Source organism: Eriocheir sinensis, chromosome 49 (genome assembly GCF_024679095.1).
Source record: "Eriocheir sinensis breed Jianghai 21 chromosome 49, ASM2467909v1, whole genome shotgun sequence".
NCBI lineage: Eukaryota > Metazoa > Arthropoda > Malacostraca > Decapoda > Varunidae > Eriocheir > Eriocheir sinensis.
The window spans coordinates 9,514,208-9,519,207 of record NC_066557.1 but is presented as its reverse complement, the minus strand read 5'-3'; the positions used below and the strand labels follow the sequence as shown (position 1 = coordinate 9,519,207).

Below are 5,000 nucleotides of genomic sequence, written 5' to 3'. Positions count from 1 at the left end.
ACAGCACTCCATCCTCTCCTTATAAGTGGATGATACAAACGGGGGATGTTGACAAGATGCAAGAGAACTTAGCCATAGTGTTCAAGTGGGAAAAAATAAGCCTGGCATTCTATAAGGACAAACATTAGGAAATATAAGGAAACATAAACAAACAGAAAGAAACCCAAGGATGCCATTTAGACCTCACGGGATGTCAAGAAGCTACAAGAGGTCTTAGGCACAGTGTATGGAGAAAAAGTGGAAAAAATAGGCTTGTCTTTCAGTAGGAACAAATATTAGGAAAGGAACATAAAACGATCATCCATTATTAGAGGATTTGGAGAAACTGCAAGAGGATTAAACCGTGTGGAAGTTGGGAAAAATCAAACCTGGCAAAAACAGTAAAAAGGAAATAAACAAAATAAAAGAAACCGTAAATCTAGATGGAGATGGAAGCAAAGGGAGATGAAGAAGGAGATAAATAAAGATGTAAATGCAGTAGAAGGAAGAAAGTAAAATAGAAAACAAGAACAATAGCAAGATGAATATGACAATAGAAAATGATGGAGAAAGGGAAATGGCTGAAATAGAAAACGGGATAAATGAAAGAAAACGAAGATCGAGGTTACATGTAAATAGCAAAATGGGATGAGAAGAAAATGAGACAAATGAAAGAAAACGAAGATCAACAGTAAATGAAAGGAAGACAATGGAAGAAATATAGAAATGTGACAGAAGAAAACGGGATAAATGAAAGAAAACGGAAGAGCGAGGTTACAGGTAAATAGCAAAATGGATGATTATATAGAAATCGGATGAGAAGAAAAGGAGACATGAAAGAAAACGAAGATCAACGGTCAATGAAAGGAAGACAATGGAAGAAATAAAGAAATGTGACAGAAGAAAACGAGAATAATGAAAGAAAACGAAGATCGAGGATATCCTAGCTGTGAGGAAGACAATGAATGGAATGAGGAAAAAGTAACTGAAGAAAATGAAATAAATAAAAAGAAATGAGAAGGAAGGATAGATGGAGGGAAGAAAACTTAAGAACAAGAAAATGAGACAAGTGAAAAATTAAAGAAAAATAATGAAATAAAGGAAATAATAAAGAAAAGTAGTAGAGGAAAACGAGACGAAAGAAAGAAAATGGAAAGTAAAGATCGACGGAGGGAAGAAAATGGGTGAAGTAAGGAAGAATAGAGGAAAAAAAGACTATGATAAAAATGAAAGTGAGGATAGATGAAAAGAAAGTAGATAGTTGAGAGAGAGAGAGAGACTGATTCACTCCTCTACCCCAAATAAGTTTCATATTAAATTAGTTTTGGGAGTAGAATAAGTCTCTCTCTCTCTCTCTCTCTCTCTCTCTCTCTCTCTCTCCGCCACTTCCGCCATATTAAATGAGCGAAAATAACAACGAGAAAAATGACGATAAATAACGGAACTAAATTGTTATTACTATCGTGCAAATTACTTTCTCATTTCCGCACACACACACACACACACACACACACACACACACACACACACAGGAAAGTGGGAAGAGAGATAGAAGGAGATAGGATGATAAAGGAGAATAAATATGAGAATAGACGAGAGAGAGAGAGAGAGAGAGAGAGAGAGAGAGAGAGAGAGAGAGAGAGAGAGAGAGAGAGAGAGAGAGAGAGAGAGAGAGAAGAGAGTGCAAGGAAGGGATGAAGTAAGGAGAGAGAAAAAAAATGAAGGAAGAGAAAATTGAAGAACGAGATGGATATGAAGGAAGAGAATGAGACGAACATGAAGGAAGAGAGATAGAGAGAAGAGTGAGGGGAAGGGATAAAGAAAGGGAGATGAGAGAAGAAAATAGGGAGGAAAGAAAGGTGTGATGAGGTAAATGGATGAAGAGAAGGAATGAAGAAAGAAGTGAAGGGGAGATTAAAAATAAAAGAAATAAAGAGGAAATGAAGGGAGGTGACAGAAAAAAGGAAGGGTGATGAAGGGAGGAAGGGAAGGGGAGTAGAAGGGAGAGAAGGAAGAGAGAGGTGAAGGGAAAGAAAGGGGAGATGAAGGATGAAATGCAGGCGAAGTTAAGGGAAAGGGAGGTGATGGGGTGAAGGGAAGTAAAAGGGAGGGAAAGAAGGGAGGAAGGGAAGGAAAGGTAAAGGAAATAAATGAAGGGGAATTGAAAGAACGAAGTAAGAGGAGGCGAAGCTATGAAATGAAGGGAAGAGAAGGGAAAGGAAGGGAAGGAAAGGGAAGGGAAGGGAAGGGAAGGGAGGTGAAGGGAAGGGAAGGGGGGGGGGGTGAAGGGAAAGGAAGGGAAGGGAGGTGAAGAGAAGGAAAGGGGGGTGAAGGGAGGGTATGATTTCCCGCCCTCACACACCTGTCAAGTAGGAAAGTAACAAGATTGGGGGAACTCAGGTAAACGAAGCTCTCTCTCTCTCTCTCTCTCTCTCTCTCTCTCTCTCTCTCTCTCTCTTCCTCCTTTCTTTCTTCTTTTTTTCTTCATTCTTTCTTTTTTCCTTCTTTCTTTCTTCTTCCTTTTTTATCTTTCTCAAAAAAATATCTCGTGAGAGAGAGAGAGAGAGAGAGAGAGAGAGAGAGAGAGAGAGAGAGAGAGAGAGAGAGAGAGAGAGAGAAGTAAAGAAAAGATAGAGAAGAGAAAATGAGAAGAAGAGAAGAAAGGAAAAAGCAAAAAAGAAGAAAAGAGAAGAAAATAGATAGATAGATAGATTGATAAATAAACAGAGAGACAGCGAAAGAGAAAGACAGACACACAGACACACAAACACACAGACAGACAGACAGACAGACACACAAACACACAGACAGATACACAGATACACAGACAGACACACAAACATACAGACAGACAGACAGGCAGACAGACAGCACCCAGGTAATACTCCCAGCGCCAGGGTCATCGAGCACAATTACTCGGCGCCGTGTCTAATTAGCAGCTATCATGGACACTCACCTGTGGCTCTGAAGGAACAGGTGGGGGCCGTGCATCTGGGAGCCGTTTGCGGGGGTCCGAGGCAGGGGTGTTGGTGGGAGGATGAGATTGGGGGAAAGAGGAGAGAGAGAAATAGATAACAGATAGATAGAGAGAATAAGATAGGGGACAAGGATAAAATAGACAAAACTTACAGTAATAAAGACAGGGGTGTTTCCGGGGGGGGGGGGGGGGGGGTGATGAGAGATTTAGGGGGCAAGGGGAGAGAGAGAAATAGATAATGGATAGATTTAGATAGATTGAGAATAAGATAAGAAACAAAGGTAAATGAAATAGACAAAACTTACTAAAAAAAATGTCAGGGGTGTTTAGGCGCGCGGAAGAAGGGGGAAGGAAAAAAGATAGATAATAGATAGATAGGGAGATAGATAGATAGAGAGCGAGAGAGAGAGAGAGAATAAGATAAGAAAGAGATAAATTAACGTAGATAAATAACAAACTTTACACAAAAAGAGGAAAAGAAAAAAAGAAAACGGATGAAAAGATGAGATTTTCCCATGTTTTAAAAATATGAAAAAAACAGTCGGAGGAAGAGGATGATAGATAGATAAGATAGATAGATAAGTAAATCGATCAGGGAGAGAGAGAGAGAGAGAGAGAGAGAGAGAGAGAGAGAGAGAGAGAGAGAGAGAGAGAGATTGCTCGTTTAGATAAGGTAATTGTTGTAGAATTGTTATTTGTAATTGGGGTTAGAAGTTACTGGATTAAAGAGAGAGAGAGAGAGAGAGAGAGAGAGAGAGAGATCTATGTAAATCTCTTTCTCTCTCTCTCTCTCTCTCTCTCTCTCTCTCTCTCTCTCTCTCTCATTACCTGCTTTGTCTAACCATTCACCTTCTCCCCTCACAGGTGTTGCGGGGGACAGGTGTCTTTCTTCCTCATTACCTGGCGCCGCGTACTGCCAAAGTCACCTGGAGGGAAGGAGAGGACAGGTGAGTGAACTGATTTACCTGTGTTTTGATTTCTGTATGCTGCTGTTGTTTTTGGTAAGACAGATTGGTTAGTTAGTTTTTTTTTCCTTTTATTTTACATTTAACTTTTTTTATTGTTTCTTTAATTTTGTTGAGTTGGTGTTTTAAAGTTACATTGGTTAGGTAAGTTTTTATTTTCTTCTTTCATTTCACATTTTGCTTTTATTGGGTTCTTTTTATTTTATCCTCTTTTTCTTCCTCTCCATTTTCCTTCTTCCTCTTCATCCGTCTCTCCCCCTCTTCCTCTTCTGTCTTCGGTAAGGTAGTTTTATCTTTTCGTCTTTCCTTTCACATTTTTCATTTATTGGGTGTTTTTTTCTTTTTCCTTTCTTTCCTTCCTTTTTCCCTTCTTCTTCTTGTCTCCTCTCTCCTTTTCCTTTCCTGTTTTCAGTAAGATGTTAATGGATTTTATTTTTTCCTTCCATATCTTTCTTCTATTGGGTTCTATTTTTCATCCTTTCCTCCCCTTTTCCTTCTTTTCCTCCTTTTTTTTTCTTCTCTTCTTCCTCTTCCTTCTTCTGTTGTTGGTGTTTTTTTTTCCTTTTTCCTTTTACATTTCTCAACTGTTGATTCTTTTTATGGTTATTTTCCTCCCCCACTGTTTCTTCTCTTCCTCTTTTCCTTCCTCTTCTTTACTCTCTTCTTTTCTTCTTCTTTCGTTAGGCTTACTTTTTATTTCATCCTTTTAAATTTCTCAAGGGGTCAGTTTCTCCCCATGTAAGTCTGTTATATTACCGTTTACATTTTTTTTTTTTTTTGGTGCTGCGTATAGGGGCGATAGACTGTCTTGAGGCGCCTTTTGGACGGCCCCAGCTCATTAGTGGCGCGGGCGAATTTTATTTATAGTGGCTTGGCCCATGTTGTCCCCCTGTGCTCCTCTTGACCATAGTCGCTGAAGCTAGGGTTGATTGAATATCTGGGCAGCATGTGGGTAGCCTTCCGCCACTCAGCGATGGCTTAAAAATCAGTGTTTCGGTGGGACTCGAACACGGACTCACCACGGACTCACCAGTCACCACGCCCGCTTGCTGATCACTCGTCTACTGCCTCTCCTTCCG

At 39.9% G+C, this 5,000-nt stretch overlaps 1 long non-coding RNA gene across 1 annotated transcript in view; it reads left to right on the top strand.

Annotated features, from left to right (window-relative positions):
• Positions 1-3,818: 3,818 nt before the first annotated feature.
• Positions 3,819-5,000, top strand: part of LOC126981664 (uncharacterized) — a 5,978-nt gene continuing 4,796 nt past the window's right edge. The window contains exon 1 of the long non-coding RNA XR_007734018.1: positions 3,819-3,903. This is a non-coding gene — a long non-coding RNA (uncharacterized LOC126981664). The remainder of the gene's footprint in view (positions 3,904-5,000) is intronic.